The sequence below is a fragment of the Hyperoodon ampullatus genome (genome assembly GCF_949752795.1).
Source record: "Hyperoodon ampullatus genome assembly, chromosome: 12".
In the NCBI taxonomy this organism is placed as follows: domain Eukaryota; kingdom Metazoa; phylum Chordata; class Mammalia; order Artiodactyla; family Ziphiidae; genus Hyperoodon; species Hyperoodon ampullatus.
Genome location: NC_136925.1, coordinates 57,214,810 through 57,235,163, shown reverse-complemented (window position 1 = coordinate 57,235,163; position 20,354 = coordinate 57,214,810).

Genomic DNA, 20,354 nt, shown 5'->3' with positions numbered 1-20,354 from the left:
CATGAAGGCTGGTGGAGAAGGTGTACCTAGAGCAGCCCAAGCTGGCCAAGAAAGAGGGGGAAAGAGCTGTACTGGGAATTTCCTGTTTTTTCAGCAATAGTGGACACGGATTCATAAGTGGACTACATTTAGGCCATGTGGGAGGAAGCTAGCTTAGACACTTGTTGAATCAGTTTCAATAGCACTGCCTGGAAAGGAGTTCTGGTGATATGCTGGGACTAATGGACGAAGCATATGTAGCCTACAGGATTAGAGGCACTGCCTGTATCTGGGTGACTGCAGGGGAGGCCTCCAGTAAGAAGTGTCTTCAAGGAATCCAGGGAATCACCCCATTAGAGGATGTTATGGTTTGAATGTTTGTGTCCACCCTGAAATTTATATGCTGAAATCCTTATGCCCACCGTGTTGATATTAAAAGGTGGGACATTTGGGAGGTGCTAGGTCCTGAGAGTAGAGTATTCATGAATGGAATTAGTGCCCTTATGAAAAAAACCCCCTCAGAGCTCCCTAGCCAGGTTTATCCACGTTGTTGCATGCGGCAGAATGTACTCTCGTTTTTGAGGGTGCCAAATAATATTTCATCATATATACCACATTTTCTTTACCTCTTCATCTGTCGATAGACAGTTGTGTGCTTTTCATAAATTGCTTACTGTGAATAGTGCTGCAATGAACATGAAATTGCAGATATCTCTTTGAGATCCTGATTTCAGTTCTTTTGGATAGATGCCCAGGAATAGGATTGTTGAATCATATGGTAGTTCTATTTTTAATTTTTGGAGGAATCTCTATACTGTTTCTGTAGTTGCTGCACCATTTTACATTCTCACCAACAGTGCAAGAGGGTTCTAGTTTCTCCACATCCCCACCAGCACCTTTTTGTTTTTTATAATAGCCATGCTAACATTTTGCTAAGAGAAATAAGCCACATATATAACGACAAATATTGCATGATTCCATTTATATGAGGAAGCTAAAATAGGCAAATTCATAGAAGCAGAGAATAGAAAGTGCCTGTAGTGAACATACTGTATTGTGCACTAAAAATTGGCTAAGTGGGTAGATCTCATGTTAGGTGTTCTTACCACACACACACACACACACACACACACACACACACACAGCATGAGGGGGGGATGAGAAAACTTTTTCAGGTGATGAATATGTTTATTACCTTTATTGTGGTATATGCATATGTCCAAACTCCTCAAATTGTACATATTAAATATGTCTGGGGGCTTTGTATATCAATTAGAACTCAATAAAGATATTTTTTTAAAAAAAGAGGCATACTTAGTGTGAACTCTGCAGACTAATAGGTCACATCCTAATCCCATGCTCCTTTTCATTCATACCAGAGATCTGACATTATCTCCTGGAAACAATGTTAAAGAGCCTTGAATGACAATGTAACTGTATAATTATTTTCCTTTGTCCTTTTTCCCAGTTAAATGTTTTAGGAGGCTTAGGCTTTTTCCTACACATATTTCTGTCTTTTGTAGTCCCCATCTTCATACCCTTTGCCACCACAACCTAAAATTTAGATAAATTGTGTTTTTTAAAAAATTCTTTAGTTTTTAGAGCAGTTTTAGGGTCACGGTAAAATTGAGCAGAGAGTGCCCATATACTCCCTGAGAATAATACATATATAATTTTGTTATGTGTGTGTGTGTGTGTGTGTGTGTGTGTATATATATATATATATATATATATATATATATATAAAATTTTGTTATGTATACTTTACCACTATGGTACAGTACACAACAAAAGTCACAATTTTAAGCATTTTTAGGTGTACAGTTCAGTGGCATTAAGTACATTCACATTGTTGTGCAAACTGTCACCATCATCCATCTCCAGCATTTTCCATCATCCATCTCCAGCATTTTCCATCATCCATCGCCAACATTTTCCATCATCCATCTCCAGCATTTTCCATCATCCATCTCCAGCATTTTCCATCATCCTAAACTGAAACTCTGCCCATTAAACAATAACTCCCCATTCTCTCCTCCCCCCAGTCATGGTAACCACTATCCTACTTTCTATCTGTGTTAGTTTGACTACTCTAGGTATCTCATATAAGTGGAATTATACAATATTTGTCCTCTTGTGTCTGGCTTTTTCACTTAGTACAATGTTTTCAAGATTCATCTGTGTTGTAGCATGTGTCAGAATTTCCTTCTTTTTTAAGGCTGAATAATATACCATTATGTATATGTGCCACATTTTGTTTATAAATTCATCTGACGGTAGACATTTGGGTTTTTTCCACCTTTGGGCTGTTGTGAATAAATTTTGTCACTTTGAGAGTCTTCCACTGACTACTTCCTTCCAAATAACACCTTCCTTAACACTTTCATCCCTCACTATGCCTATTACTGGGCTAGCTTTGGGCTTACTTTGGAATACTTATCACCACGTGACACTTATTAGCTCTTTATTCAGAAACTTTCAATGTTTTCTTAGCTCATCCAGAGTAAAAAATCCAAAGCTTTACTTTCCCCATAAGACTGTCCACCGTGGGATTTCAGAAAAAAGTTAATGTGTCCACAATGACAGCCATCCAAAGTTTCCCTTTATTCTTCATTGTCTGGAAAGGAGTTGTTTGCTACTTTTTAATGACAGAAAGATTCTGCTCTGCCTCACACCCTTTGATGGTTTCTCCTGCTTCTTAGATCTCACAGCCTGATCAGCATGAGTGCTGAGGAAACCCAAGACCACAATCAAGGAAACAACTCACTGTAGGGTACGTTTACTGTTGAGAATCAAATTAGTAGTGCAGAAAATCTACTGGGAAAATGTGTCAGAACACAGAGCAAAATACAAAGAGGTGGAATTAATGAGGGAAAAAAAAACCAGGAGGACAGATCCAGGAAACCCAATAAAAGATTAATTCAACATGTGGGACTTCTGGAACTCAGAAGGAGGCAAATTGGAAGTAGAAATTAAATTATGAGATAAAATTTCCCTGAGCAGCAAGAGACTGGAGGTACAAATTAACAAGGTTTACCAAATTTTAGGAATTTGGTAAACCTTTCACTTCTAACCATGTTGGATTCAGAGGAACTATGTTTACCTTCTCACATTAAATAACTAGAAAACCAGACAATGTATATGCAAACATTATCACTGAGAAAAAAAGAATCAAATGACATGAGCTCTATAAATGTCCCCACTTACATAGTCTGAATATCATATTGAAATTCCTGGAATTTAAGAACAAACAATTACAAGACAGAGAGAACAGAACATGTGGGAGAGTGAGAAAATAAAAGCATTCTAATTCCCAGGTATGGGAAGGAGATAAATAAATAAACAAAATATATAGGATTAGAGAGAGTTGTTATATTCTCATGATAGGTAAATATGGATTTAGCTATAGGCTTAATCACCAGCAGAATTTAAAGAAGAGAAGAAATTCTAAATTACCAAATTTGAAAAAGCAATAAAGAAAATTGTGGGGCTTCCCTAGTGGCACAGTGGTTGGGAGTCCGCCTGCCGATGCAGGGGTCATGGGCTCGTGCCCCGGTCTGGGAAGATCCCACATGCCACAGAGCGGCTGGGCCCGTGAGCCATGGCCGCTGAGCCTGCGTGTATGGAGCCTGTGCTCCGCAACGGGAGAGGCCACAACAGTGAGAGGCCCGCGTACCGCAAAAAAAAAAAAAAAAAAAAGAAGATTGTGACATTGACAGACTAGGTAATAAAGAGAGGAAACAATGACAACAATGTAAAATATCCAGAAAATGTATAATATAATGGAAGGAACACCAATTCTCACTAAATTTTTTATCATGGCCATATTAAAAATAATTTTAAAATGAAACATCTAAAACAGTTGCAAAGAAACATTGAAAATGAAAATTAAGATATGTGCAAAGATATAGCAGGTAAATACAAACAGAATGCAGGTGTGAAAATATCAATATACAACAAAACCAAAAACATTAAACATAAATGAGTCATTATTTTTTTTCTTAAACATCTTTAATGGAGTATAATTGCTTTATAATGGTGTGTTACTTTCTGCTTCATAACAAAGTGAATCAGCTATACATATACATATATCCCCATATCTCCTCCCTCTTGCATCTCCCTCCCACCCTCCGTATCCCACCCCTCTAGGTGGTCACAAAGCACCGAGCTGATCTCCCTGTGCTATGTGGCTGCTTCCCACTAGCTAGCTGTTTTACATTTGGTAGTGTATATATGTCAATGCCACTCTCTTACTTCGTCCCACCTTAGCCTTCCCACTCCCCGTGTCCTCAAGTCCATTCTCTACATCTACGTCTTTATTCCTGTCCTGCCCCTAGGTTCTTCAGAACCTTTTTTGTTTTTAGATTCCATATATATGTGTTAGCATACGGTATTTGTGAGTCATTATTTAATGGTGAGAGATACAATTCACCTAGACTCAGGAAAGTTTTGTCCCATAATTTATGCATAATTTATGCACAAAATAACATATCCATCAATACATAAAAAGGTTTTTAAGTACAACTAGATATTTAAAGAAATATAGTGAAAGAATTTAATATACCTTTTCTAGAATGTGATGGTTCAAGTAGATAAATAATAAGTAAAGACGTAGATTATTTTAAAAATACAATCAACAAGCTATTAAAAAACGATGTCTTACATCAGAGAACATATATTCTCTGCTTAGATCCATGGAATATGTATAAAAATCAATCATGTTCTTGGCCACAAAGGAAACAATAAATTCTATAAAGTAGAGATTTTACAGACTACATTTTCTGATAATAATTTAACACAGAGAGAAAATAATAAATCATCATCAAAAAATTTAACTCCTTGGAAATGAAAATGTGTTATTTAAAAAAAAAAAAAAACCCTAAATAAAAGAAGAAATCTTAACCAAGGGGGAAGAAAATGATCTAAAAAGAAAAGAAAATGAGAACCCATAATACCAAAACCTATAGAACACAGTTAAGACAAAAGAAATGTTATAGTCTTAGAGGCTTTTATTAAAAATAAAAAGAAAGATTAAAAATCAATAAGAAAAGCATCCAACTTATATGAGAACAACAAAAGAGCCTGAAAGAAAGCAGGAGGATTCCAAATTCCATGAGAGCAGGAACTTTCTTTTGCTTATTTCCACAAAATGTTCACTTACTTAGAATAGCACTCAGTAATTATCTGTGATATCAATAGAAAGAATAAATAAAAACAAAAGCTTGTGTTTTGTAAAGACCAGTCAATAAATAGTAGGTAAGTGCAAATTAGGACAAAAGGGATAAAATAAATTGTGCAAAATTAAGAATGACAAAGAAGATATAATTAGAGATAGGGATACAATTTAAATGATTATAAAAGAATATTATGTGCAATTCTTTGGTAATGAACTTGAAAATCTAGAGAAACTAGATGATTTCCTGGAAAAAATATAACTACAGAAATAGCAGAAAGAGGCTTATTTTTTATGCTTTCTTCATGGGCACTGAGACTTCTTGTTATTAGGTTGAGACCATAAGACTGAGATCCAGTCAAAGGAGTGAGAACACAAGTGAGGTAAGCACTTTCAGGGTCTGGCACCTAAAAATATCCTGCTCATTCCTCTAGTCCTTTTATCTGATGATTTTAGAAGACACATATTCCATATAGCATAGCTGCAAGCTGAAAGATGGCTCTCTGCCGTCTCAAACTATGATGTGAGCCAGAATAAACTTTTAGCATGTTAAGCTTCTGATATTTAGTGTTTTCTTACTGCAGTGTACCATAGCCTATTCTGACTAATACATTTACCATACTTGACCAAGAAGTAATAGAAACTTGAACAGAAGAAAACCCTTGTAAGCATTTGGAAAGATAATAAAACTTAACCACTTGAAAAAGCACTGGATCCATATTGATTTTCAACTAATAGTAACAGTTAAAAAAACAAATATTTAATCTTAATACTAATAATTATTTTGGTATTAATACGATTTAATTTACTTAATATTTATTTTAATATTAGCATTCGTAAGTACAGGCATATCTCGTTTTATTGCACTTCACTTTATTGCACTTCACAGATACTGCAGTTTTTACAAACTGAAGGCTTGTGGCTACCCTGCCTCGAGCAAATCTATTGGTGCCATTCTTTCAACAGCTTTTGCTCACTTTGTGTCTCTGTCTCACATTTTGGTAATTCTCAAAATATTTCACACTTTTGCATTATTATTGTATTTGTTATGGTGATCTGTAATCAGTGATCCTTGATGCTACTACTATGACTCATGGAAGGCTCAGATAATGCTTAGCATCTTTTAGCAATAAAGTATTTCTTAACCAGGGTACATTTTTTTAAGACATAATGCTATTTCACACTTAATAGAGTATGGTAGAGTGTAAGCATAACTTTTATATGCACTGGTAAACCAAAACATTTGTGTGACTCACTTTATTGCAATATTTGCTCTATTGTGGTGGTCTGGAACAGAACCCATGATATCTCTGAGGTATGCCTGTACTAATCTTTTTTATTTTTTAATTTAATTTAATGTTTAAAGTTTTAAATTAATTTTATTAGAGTACAGTTGATTTACAGTGTCATGCTAGCCTCTGCTGCACAGCAAAGTGAACCAGCCATACACATACATATATCCACCCTTTCTCAGATTCTCTTCCCACATATGTGACCACAGAGTATTGAGTATAGTTCCCTGTGCTATACAGTAGGTCCTTGTTGGTTATCTATTTTAAATATAGTAGTGTGTATATTTCAATCCCAATCTCCCAATTTACTCCTTCCCCCACCCCCCTGCCTGTACTAATCTTATTTTAACAATGCCAACTCATATAAAGGAAAGCTTCTCAGTTCATTTTATGAAACTAATTTAAGCTTAACACCAATACCCAATACAGATAATAGAGCAACAGGAACAAAAGTCATATAGGCCAAATTTATTAATGAATGTCGATGCAAATTTTCTAAATAAATGATTAACAAATGAAACAGCAGAACATCAAAAAGAATGCTACACAACCAAGCAGTTTGTTCCAGGAATGTGTGAATGATTCAAAACGAAATTTTTCAATATAATCACTACATCAATACATCAATAACTTAAAGGAGAAAAGCCATGAATACATCACAGACGCTAAAAGTGTTTTAATAAAGAACTTCCTAATTTTAAGTGTAAAGTGGGAATTTTAAAAGTTACTGAAATATTATAAAGGTTACTTACCAAAACAAACACGACTGTCATCTTAATCATGAAATATTGATGGTAGTTGAAAAAATTGGCAATATTGTAGAAATAATCTTAATCCAAAGGCCAGTTCCTCCATAATCAATAAATAGTCTCTAAAAGTTAAAAAGCTCAACTAGTAAAGATTCTTAATGTGGTACTCCCTAGGACAAAGACTATGCATACTTTATATATCCTAAATGTATTGCTTTTACAGCTTTCAAACATATGTAATTTGTATCCCCTTCAAATTGCCTTTTTCAAATTTCCTAACTTTTGGTAAGGTCCATCTTCCCTGCCCCTTGGGAGCTTTAGGCATTTATCACATGTTATCACATGAAACTGTTGAGTCAGGCTTGATTCCTTGACATATACAAAACATCATTTTCATATTCCAGCTTAATTGAGAAATACAAAACAGCTTAATACATTAATAGCTAAAATACACAGCCTCTATTTTATAAATAAAGGATTGAGAAGACTAGCATAAATAAAGACACAATTTAATTCTCTCATTATTTTTCATTGCTCTAGACATTTTAGTTGTTGGATCTCTCGTACGAATGTATTTAAACAAATGGGCTCCATGGCTATTTTTGTGAGTTCCACAGGAGACAAATGGAATTTTATGAGTAAAACATAACATGTGAACAGAAGTTATTTATTATACTTTTGTTTTCCTAGATTAATAAAAATATTTAATCATGGTCCTACAAGTGTTTTTAGAGAAGTATAAAATCATATAGAGGATCTGACCTAAAAGGGAATGGAGATATATCCAATATTTTTCTGATAACAGTAAGAAAAGAAAAGAAAATATGCACTTTCTTCAGAGTAAAATTTCTTAGAGCAATCCTCAGGCCTTCTCTGAGCTAGAAACATGGAAGTTTCACTACATTCACTACAATGTTCTTCAGGCAAGCTCAGTCATATCTAAATCTCAGTGACAGAAACACTTAATCTTACACTGACACCATGACAATCTACACACAAAACACAAAAGAGAAAAATTGAAATCACCTATAACAGTAAGCACCAATAACATTTGGGTTTATTTTCTTTGGATACACACACACACACACACACACACACACACACACACAATGAGTTTCCTCAAACTACCCCAATCTGGGGTTGAATATAGGATCACTTCAGCAGTGTTACCTCTGTTTTGCTGCCTTGTGAAAGAGCAAGACCCCAGACCCTTGGAAAATCTTGCCTTGGTCCCAGTGTGTGTCTATGGTTTCCAGAGGGTGTCACACAGGTGTCCAGCTGCCTGCCCAGGCAGCTCCCACATGGCAGGCCCCAGGCCTCAGTGCTGTTTCTGCGGTGCCTAGCTGCTTTTTACTATCAAGAATTGCCCTGACACACTGAAGCCTTCAAAACTCCAAGCCAGGTGCAGGCCAGTAGAAAGGCATTAAAGAAAGCGCCCTTCACATTTTATCTTACCTCTGTTGTGGGCACACTGAAAGTGCCTCGGGTGCTCCCCAATCTTCGCAAGGTCTTTACTTAAGCAGATCCTCCCATCTTTGCATAGAGTCCTCTGTCTCCCAAGACAAGCTCCAAGTCCATGGAGATGGAACCTGGGCATATACAAGGCAGACACCCCTGGGCTCAGACTTACTGAAGCCTCTCACCCCAAGTCTTTGTCTTACAGTCAAATATGTTTTTCACAACTCCCTTTTCACTTAGAATGAATTATTTTCTAGGAGGTTCCTTCATTCCCCCAAGCAAACTGAAAGAAGCCCAGAAGGCCACCCACCAGTTCCTTAAGCCTGCCTAGACTTGCTTACATCTCAGAAGGTGACACACAATCCTGGACCAAAACAGCCCTCATACTGCATTCACACTCAGATTCCATTTATTGTTTTTAAAAGTGGGATCATGCTTATATGCACAGTCTTTACCTTGCTTTTTAAAATTTAATACTATGTGACCCATGTTTTCTATGTCATTAAAAATTTTTTCAGTTCTACATAGAATTCTGTTTTATGAACAAGCCATCATACATTTAACTAAATTCCAACTGCGAGACATGGAAGTTTCCAATTTTCCTGTAAAATGTAATTGCAATGAGCATCCTTTAATAAAAATTCTTTGTGTTTCTGTGTGGTTATTTCTATAGAATAAACAGCAACAAATGGAAATATTTTGTCTTGATCTGTACACCTAGTTGCCTTCCAGAAAGTTTGAAATAATTTTTATTTCCAGAAGTGTGAAAGCGTATCTAATACACTATGCTTTAGCCAACACTGATCACTATGTTTAATTAATTAATTAATTTAAGTAATGTTTTAATTTTTTCCAATGTGCTAGAAGAAAGTATCTTCTCTAAATTTATATTTCTTTTAATGTTGAAACTTTTAAAAACAAGTTTCAACATTTTCCCGTGTAGGTATTGGTCAGTTTTATTTTTTTCTTTTGTTAAAAAACATGTGGGGCTTCCCTGGTGGTGCAGTGGTTGAGAGTCCGCCTGCCGATGCAGGGGACACGGGTTCGTGCCCCGGTCCGGGAGGATCCCACATGCCGCGGAGCGGCTGGGCCCGTGAGCCATGGCCGCTGAGCTTGCGCATCCGGAGCCTGTGCTCCGCAACGGGAGAGGCCACAACAGTGAGAGGCCCGCATACCGCAAAACAAAACAAAAAAAACATGTTTTTGCACTTTTTAAAAAAACATTGTCTCCAATTTGTCCATTGTTCTCCAGAACAGTTAAAAAATTATTTAAATATAAGGGAAAATAAAGATGCACATAATTAAGTAAAGACTATCTTATTCACCAGTTTATGCTTTACCTGGTTTAAGAAATAAAAAATTAACAGTAGAGTTATGTCCTCATGAACCCCTCTTGATCACATTCCTCTCCTTCTTGACCCCTCACCCCAACCCAGAGGTAGGGTTTACACACACACACACACACACACACACACACACACACACACACACACATGTGGATACATGCCCCAAATTCATACATTTACATATTCACGTAACATATTTTAAATATTATCATTTTCATAAACAGTATTGTACCTTATATATTCTTCTTGTTATTGAAAATTTCAAATAGTATATAAAGGTTGTTAGAATAAGGAGCCCATCATGCCTCTTCAACAATTATCAAGTCATTACAAATTTTACTTCAGTTATACCCCCGAACCACCCACCCCTCCCCTGGATTATTCTGAAGCAAATCTCAGACATCTGCAAATGTCTCAGAATGTATCTTTAAAACGTAAGGACTCTTTCAAAAACACACATACAATATCACTGTCATACATAAAAAAGTCAACAATAATTATTTTTATCAGAAAACATCAAGTATTCCAATTTCCAGTTACCTTATACTTCTTTTTTTTTTAGTTTCTTTATTGGAATCAAGATCAAGATAAAATCCACACATTGTGATTGGTTTCATTCATATTCTTTTATTCATTTTTATATTGGTGTTTTAATCCTTTTCATTGATTTTTTAAGAATTGCTTATATAGTACACATATTTCCCTGTTACACTTTTAATACTAATGTGCTGTTTGCCTTTACATTTCCTTAAGTTTTTGATTTGTAGAAGTTATTTTAAAACTTTTGATGGTCAACTCAACTTCTCCCTTTTTGAGGTGTTTCTTAGGAAGACCCTTTTCACCCCAATATCAGATTTTCATCTATGCTTTGTGCTGATATTTTAATTTTTGTTTGTACATTTAACTCTATATCCAGAACTTAAAATTATGTTTAGTATATTATGAATTAGTGCTGCAACAGGACGATTTCCAAAATAGCATCTTTGTAGGGACATCCTCAATTTTCAGATGAGGAAACTGAATCTCGGAGATATTTTTTACAGAGCCAAATAAAACCTACTCCAGCTTTCTTTTGATTTCCATTTGCATGGAATATCTTTTTTCCATCCCCTCACTTTCAGTCTGTTTGTGTCCCTAGGTCTGAAGTGGGTCTCTTGTAGACAGCATATATACAGGTCTTGTTTTTGTATCCATTCAGCCAGTCTATGTCTTTTGGTTGGAACATTTAATCCATTTACATTTAAGGTAGTTATCGGTATGTATGCTCCTATTACCATTTTTTTAATTGTTTTGGGTTTGTTTTTGTAGGTCTTTTCCTTCTCTTGTGTTTCCTGCCTAGAGAAATTCCTTTAGCATTTGTTGTAAAGCTCTGAGCTATAGTGATTTCAAAAGCAATTTGCTTGAGGTGAACCTCAAACACTCCATCCCAGAAGAAAAGATTATTTTCCAGAACAAGAATATAGCTTTTATCCAGAAAACTGAAGGAATATTCCTGTGTTCTATATCAGGGTTTGTAATAGAGACAAATACAAAACACATAACTTTTTTCCACTATTTGGTAAAACAGAAGAAAAGTCTCTCAAAAATGTAGTTAATAATACTAAGCCTAACTCTCAGTGCTTACAACATGCCAAGTACTATTCTGAGGGCTTTACAAGCACTAATTCACCAGAGTCTCACAGAGCCTCACAGTACCTCTGTGATGTATGTTCTTTCTTTGAAATCCCCAATTTACAGGTGAGGAAACTGAAGCATGGAGAAAATAAGTAACTTACACAAGGTTTATTAAGAGATGGCAAGCAGTAGAGCTAGGATTTAAACTTTGGCAGCCTGGTTTCAGAATCTGCACAACCTGCTTATTATAGTAATTGTAATATGTGGTCCCAAGGCAGTGGTCACAGGTGCTAATCTGGCAGGAATAGGCTTTGGAGCAATCTTGAGTTCTCCATGCCTGGCAGACATATTTAGTGGTACCAGCCAGGAAGACATATTCTGATTTCAAACAATGCTATGTCCTCCAACTGCCTGACTGTCTACACCCACACCCTTGACTCTTAGAACATTATATATATATATATATATATATATATATATATATATATATATATATATATATATATATATATAAATTCAAGGACACATCTGACAACCTCTAGAGAAAGTAGATCTCTAAAGAAAACAATTAGAACACGAGACCTTTAGCTACAAGAGTAGTTAAATAATGAGAGCAAGAGTGAGCGAGAAAGAGAAGAGAGAGTAACACATGAAGTTGACAGTTTTATTGTTACCCCTAAGATACAAGGCTTATTATAGGCAATGAACTATATTGGCTTACAGTTTGAATTTTATTTTGATCAAAAGCAGATATTTTCTCAAGCAACCCCAGCCACAGCCTTTTTGGCGGAAAGACCAAATGGCTGGCTACTCATGTACCGTTGAATGTCTGAGTATGTTTGGACAACTGAGTGCAATAGGAAAAAAGTCACAAGTCAGCCTTTTTTGCTCCTGTATCAGTAGAAGAAATGAGCTTACATAATGCGCCCTTGAGATCAATAGGAAGAGCCCAAGTTACAAAGCTGCAGCCCGAGGCCCCATTTTGCATTGTCCCTCTATGGAGCTGCTAGACTTAAAAAAAGAGAGAGAGAGATTAGTCACCAAGAGGAGAGAGAAAGCAGTTATATTTTGTAGAACGTTCTAACCATGGATGCCAGGTAGTGCCCACTGAGTTTCAAGTTTGGACTAAATTACACATTTCAGAAGGACCCTCTTCCTTCCCAAGCCTGTGGCTGAATTATCTGGAGGAAGCTATGGCTGCTAAAAGCCACAGACTGTGATCCATTTATGCATCAAATTCTAACCTGCCATTTCATATTGAGGTAGCAAAGCAGTTTCAATGCTGGGACCTCCACAAATTTGTGCACAAATATAGCCAGATATAAGGTGAAGGTAGTGGGGGAGGGATATGGCATCAGATAGCATCTTATCCTTTTTATAAGAGTGTTCTGAGAAACTTGAGGAAACCACTTAATTTCTCTGGGTCTTGGCTCCTTACACACACACACAGGATAGTTTAACGAGACGTTAATTCATGTCTAGTCTCACTGATGTAGAATATTCAAAGGAATAAATGGGTAATTTCCAAGTACTTAATGCCAACATTTTGTGTTCTGAGTTTGTTGCACAAGGAGAAATAAATAGCTTTTCTATGTCTTAGAAGTCTTCCTAAAAATATCTCCACTTGGATCTTTGGTGGGAGGTAGTTGGTTCTGCCCAAAATATGGGAGTTGTGGTGGGTGGGAAAGGATGGGCTCTAATGCTTGGACATGAGGGCAATGGATGGTTGGGGGAATGACTCAGTCCTGAGGCAGGGTTGGATTCCCAGAGACTTAGAAGGTAGAGGAGTAGTGACACCTCAAAGTGGCGAAGATCCGTATTCTGTCACTACATGGCCCAGGATGTAGCAGAGCCAGCATGTTGATTCCTGGGCCTGAACACTAACGGCTGTGCCTTCAGGACCAAAGCAAGCACCACAGTGGTTAGGGGCAGCATAGAGGGAGAGGATGTGGAGAGCAGCAGAATGATCCAATTTTGATACAATATATGGTCAGTGAATATCTTAAAGGGTTATTAATCAGGTATTAATCAGGTTTCTCCAGGGGGCAGTGAAACACACACACACACACACACACACACACACACACACACACACACACACTCATATGATTATAGTGGCTGGAAAGTTTGAAATCTGTAGAGCAATACAACAACCCGGAAATTCAGGGAAGACTTGGTGTTGCAGTCTTGAGTCAGAAATCTTCAGTCTGGAAACTCAAATAGGATTCCTATGTTTCAGGCTTTATAGGCACAGTTACTGCTTCTTCAGGAAACCTCAGTTATTGTTCAGCTGATTGGATGAGGCCCACTGACATTTTGGAGAGTGATCTGCTTTACTCAAAGTTTACTGATTTATATATTAATCACATCTAAAAAAAAAAACGCTTTGTAGCAAGATCTATTCTGGTGATTGGCAAAACAACTGGGCATCATAGCTTAGCCTGATTGACAAAGTAACCATCACATGGACGATTATGATGGAAGGCCAGAAGTCCTCCCCCAATGTTCCCTGTTCTGTGTGTGACCCTGAATCAAGGAAGGGGTCAGCACTCCAAATGATAAAGAATAGATTTTCAACAATCCTAACAGGTTTAGGGCTTAGAAAGATTTGATTGGACTTGGAAAACTTAAGACATTTTATTTTTTTCTTATGTACAAGGGTCATGGAGCAAATCCACAATAGTTATACACGTATGATGGAACTGAAAGATCTTCAAGGTAACTTCCATCTATAAACATCCCATGATTTCATGATGTTATGCTGCTCTGACAAGCCTGAGATATTCTATTAGGTTGTTCTGCTTTCTGTAGCAGTATTTTCCATTTAAATTGGAATTACATATCCTATTTTCAAGAAAATAGTTGTTCATTTTTTCAGGTACAACCATTCTAAGTAGAGACTGGTGAAAGCCAATTCTCAAAATAATTTAAAATGTTATTGGCAGCTCTTTACTTAACATGAAGTAGATATATTCAATTTTGTCAGAACGTGCAACCTGAAAACACTCCAGATTTCTCATAATAGTAAGAGGAAATTACTGCATATATCAATTAAAATTTTATTCATAAGATAATAAGCCTTTTCATGAACAATCTCAGTAGGGCCTTATTTATATCATGTGATGTGGTAATAATCCATTAATTCCCATTCTGTGGTAACAATCACCTTCATATTAATCTGCAAAAAGAAAGTTAAGCACAAACTTCTAACTCACAAAATTTATACCTGTAGTTTATGTTACAAGAAAATAAGAAAACATGAATTACAACAAAAGCAAACAAAAATATTTTTGCTAAGTCCAGGTTATCACCCACATAAGGCATATAAATAGCACAATCCCTGGCAAGACAAATAATATGTATTTACCTGTGGTCAGATGTTGGTGAACAAATGGATTCAGCTATTAGGTTCAAAGATCCATGGTTATTATTTTGCTGGAACAAAATAGAAAAGGACAATTTTACCCTTCTGTGGAAAGAAACAATCTTGTTCTAGGAAACCAGTGGCTTGCCAATTCACAGTTCTCCTCAACTCTGACGTTAAATTTTAAAACAACAAACAAACAAGCCCTACACACCTACACACTCCACCAATCCACACACCCACACACAGAGTCTAATCAACATCTCTTTCCTTTGGAAAAGCACTAAAGGCCAGAAATGCTAATAAAGTTTACTACATAATGGTATGATCTGCACTTCAGTTTATTACTCTAATAAGGGACACAAGAGCAAAGGAAGGAGGGGTGAAGCTATTCAAGCTGGTGCCCTAGACTGGTAATGTAAGAAGTGACGCTTATGTTAGTTGTGAGACAGGGTGACAGTTTCTGCCATTGTCAACTAAAATCAGACTTCTTTCCACTTGCCTTTGTCTAAGTGATTGGAAGAACAGCATTAACAAGGGAAACCCCTTGTCTTAGTTTTGCCTCTGTCTGTGTCAATCTGCACCCAATCCTCCTCCTAATCCTCTTGAATCTCTGTATTTTTGGTTTGTGTGTAAAATAATTTATTCAGGTCTCCATTTAACCGATGTTTCTAGAATGCTTACTGTGATGGAGGCGATGCTATGTACTAGGGAAACAAACAGCACATAGAGGGACACCCTCCTTTTTCTCACAAACAGTGACTCCAACAACAGTAACTCAGGTTTAACTACTGAAGCAATATAGGAAATACAGAGTGACATGAGAGTCTAATTCATTCCTTATTTTGTTCATCAAGTTATTTACTTATTGAAACTATCCTCTTTAGTTCAGTGTAATCAAATTTAAAAGTAGAGACAGGCGAAAAATGGTGGAAGAGTGCACGTGTATACCTTCCTCCTCACTCCCAATCCCTTAAGGAAATGACAGAAAAGATTTCATTTGTTTGTTTCTCAAGAATAAATCTATATCAGTGCTGGAAAATGAGAAAGGATGTCCAGAAAATTAAAGTTCTAGGAAGATAAATAGAAACAAAATGGAATCAGGTTGATGAAGAAACAAGGTTAGAGAAAACCTCAGGCTAAAACACGGGGAAGAGAATATTTTACAGTGTTGAAGGAATTTCAGTGATTTTTCCATGCTCAGAGTCAACACATTCTTGAAATAGCTAGGTTAGTTGGGCACCTTCTTTCTCTCTCCCTTCCCACTTATTCTGAGTGGCAGGGATTAGCAGTGTTTGTCCCTGGATAAAATCAGAAAAACCCTCTCTGGAGGATGAATAATCTGCCACAGGAGGACAAGCGTTCCTCAGAGAATTGCCTGCCTCAGAGAAGCCGAGCAGAGCTTGGGGGACTCCTCTGGAACTTTACCACAGATGCAAAGGGAAGAAAAAGGAAACGTGTCTAATGACGCTCATGGGACCCACCCTAAATTAAATCTCTCTTAATTTTGGTAACAGGAAGGGAGAGCTCATCAGCCTCCCTAGCTTCTTCTTGCCTAGAATGACACATGGCAGTTGGAGTGCCCTGCCAACTTCACACAGAACACAAGTCTCCTTTTTGGAGAAGGACTTATAGTTGGGGAAGTAAAGCAACGCAATGCAGAGGGGATCTTAGCCAGTTGCTTAGTTACTAGTTAACAAATCTTTGTCATGTCTGATTAAGACAAAAGTGAAAAGACAAAATTACCAACATAAGAAATGAGTAAGGATGACTTTTATATAGTAAATTTGAAAATCTAGATGAAAGGGGAGGTTTTCTAGAAAATACAAATGGTTATATTTGACTGGAGAGGAAGTAGAAAACCTGGATAGACCAATAACCATAGAAGAAATTGGAAGGAGTCAAAGATCAATCTTAGAAAGGCACCAGTCTCAGATGGTTTTACAGGTGAGTTTTTCCAATCCTACTATGGGCATTTTTCCACATTTATCTCTATATTTAATACAATTCCATTAAAAATTCCTACAGAAAGTTGGAAGAAAATTAGGAAAACATCCAAAAAGATTCCTTATGTAATTTAACTGAAGATATTTAAATTTATCTGTAACAGAAAATTTGAAAAAGGAAAAATTGAAAAAAGAACAGACCTATCAAAACATAATGTAAAGTTATGGTAGGTGAAACAGTATAGCATTATCAAAATAATAGAAAGGGGTGAGTAGAAAACAAGATCTGGGAACAGACCAATTAGGTATAAGAATTTAATTTATAGGAAAGATAGATTTTCAAATCAGTGGGTAATTATTAATCAATTCCATAATTGATAGGACAATTGGTTATTCATAATAGAGCTAGCTCTCAACATACAACATAGACATATACAAATAATTCTAGATTGTTTTAAAAGTTAAACCTTTAAAAATATATCAATGTATTTATAAATCAGAGAATTTTTTTATAGTCTTGGTGTGGTAAAGAACTTCCAAAACAATGCACAATATCTAGAAGCCATAAAGGAAAAGACTAACAGTGTTGACTGCTTAAAAATTAAAACTTCATATGATAGATAAAGATGCCATGACTAAAGTTAAATCTGGGAGTTATCTGCAAAACGTATAATGACAGATGAATAAATTGCTCCTACAAATTGATTTTTTAAAATAGGGTAAAACCTCCAAGAGAAAAAAAAAGAAATATAAATGACAAATGAACAAATAAAGAGATGCCCATGCTCACTAATGAGGAGGGAAACACAAATTACAACAAGAAAAAGAATTTTTTTTTTACTCTTCACATTGGCAAAAATTAAAAAGGATTATTGATATCCAGGGTTGGCAAGGTTGTGTGGAAACAAACATTGCATGTGGAATGGAGTTAAATTATTGCAGTTTTTTCTGAAGGACTCTTTTGTAATATTTCTGTTTCTTTAATATAGAAAAAATATCCTCACATGAGCGTGAAGAAATATATACAGATATATTCATTGCAATATTTTTTAATAGTGAAAAGACTGCAAATAAAAATTTACCAATAGTTCAATTATGATACATCTATAATATGGAATGCTACACAGAACTTGATAAGTCTGTATGTAGTGATGTGGAACTATTTGTAACATATATCTGTAAATTGAAAAAAGTAAAGTTCCATTTAATCCTTACACTTTGATCCCAATTATGTTAAAAGAAAAAAATCCCAACCTATATATTTCTGTATGAATGTGTATATGTACATAGAAAAAAAATCCAGAAAGATATGTAACACATTGTTAATGGTAATTTTGAGAAAGCAAGTTGGATTGTGATAGCAGGAGGGTGTTGAAAGGGTATTCTATTTTTTTTCACTGTGCATATATATTTTTAAATAATGTTTTGTTAATTAATATATTTTTTAAAAATGAGTATACATTTATGCATTAATTCAAGTTGCAAAGCAATATATATAACCATGATACTAGTAAAATAAAAAATAATAATTCAGGAGTTGTGTGAAACAGAACTTTGACTTTTTCATCCATATGATCTGTATTACTAGAATCTTTTTACAATAAAAATGCATTCATGTATTACTTGTATACTTTTAAAACTTAACTCATTAAAATATATAACCTTAATATATCAATACAAGATATATAGTTAAGTGACAGAACAAAAACAAATTGCAGAACAATACTTAACAGTAAGATTTCCCCAAAGGAAAAGTTCTGGAAGTTTATACACCAGATACAAGGAAAATGTATTTGTGCATTATTATCATAATTCTCAAAAAAGAAAAAAAAATAGTAAAAAAGAAAATCATACTTTGTACAAATTCAGAACCCTATTGTTTAGCTACCTGGTTGCAGTGGGCAAAATTATAAGCATCGTCTAGCCCCTGCCCCAGTAATCAGAGGGGATTCAGAGGTTTTTCCAAGTTGACTCTGTACCCTGGTCACAGCTGATGGGCACAGAATTTGGGACCTGAGTCAAGCTGAGACAATTACCTAGTGTTTCAGTCAGTTTGGCCTGTTATAACAAAATATCATAGGGTAGGTGGCTGAAACAACAAACATTTATTTCCCTCAGTTTTGGAGGCTGAGAAGTCCAAGATCAAGGAACCAGCAGATCCCATGTCTGGTGAGAGTCCGCTTCCTGGTTTGCAAATGGCCATCTTCTCATTGTATCCTCTCAAGGCTGAGAGCAGAGGCAAGCTCCATGGTGTCTCTTCATATAAGGGCACTAATGCCATATGAGGGCTCCACCCTCATGACCTATTCACCTCCCAAAGGCCCCATCTCCAAATACTATCACAATGGGGACTAGAGTTTTGAGTTATGAATTTTGGGGGCACACAAACATTCAGTCCCTAGCACCTAATGAATGGGACTGAGAGAGAATCCACTTCTCCATGTGGCTGAACCTGTGTGTATTTTCCTGTGGGTTTTGGAGCCGCAGGCATCATCCATCTTCTCTCACCCTGTGGACTGTGGAGCAGAGGTTGCTCAGTGGAGAAAGAAGCATGAATCAGGTGGCAGAGAGATGCTGCAATGAGACTTCTGGGAAAGACGAGGACTTCCTACATTTCCACAAATCTTCACAATTCTGGTTTCCAAAGTTCTTGGTCCTCAACTGCATTTCTCCTCTTGGGTTGAGGTCTTCGCTAACTTATTGTAAATTTCTCTTCCTCACTGCTATTTGCAATCAGAGGAAGGCAATGTCATCATTTCCCTGTCTGACCATTTACGTTCCAGTAAATTGGGTTTGTCAGATTTTCCGGTCCCTATGCTGTATCTATCCTATATAGATATAATCTGCTATTTGATACTATTTCAAAGTCGAAATAATGGAATCAGATATATTTAAAATGAAAAATGTCCATGTGCAGGGCATTTTCTGGCTATCATTTTCTTCCTTGTGTGCCAAAGTATTAAACAATATTTAAAATTTTACACTATAGTCTTCCTGGGAGATTACTATAAATGCTGAAATACAAGGCAATGTCCCTCCCCCCCTCAGTTCTCTTTCAGAAGTTAGCTGTTTTATGATCGAGTTTCTACAAGAGTTCTCAGTTACGCTATTCTAGACACACACACACAAAATGTGTTTGGTGAGGGTGAATTAGTCTGAAACATTGATCAATCAATTTTGGATGCTTATAGAAATCACCTGATAAAATCAGTAAAAAAGGACATAAAGAAATTTAACATTCTTTTAGTCATTATTTTCTGAGCAGGGGGTGGAGTGTGACTTCACAGTTGCAAGTTTTAGGTTAATGTGGACAAGACTTTAAAAAAAATAACTGAAACAGGAAGTATGTGATTACATTGTGGATGCCATTGCAAACCTACTACTTACAAAACAAATTTAAAAACTAATTAATGATATGGGAAAAAATAAAAAA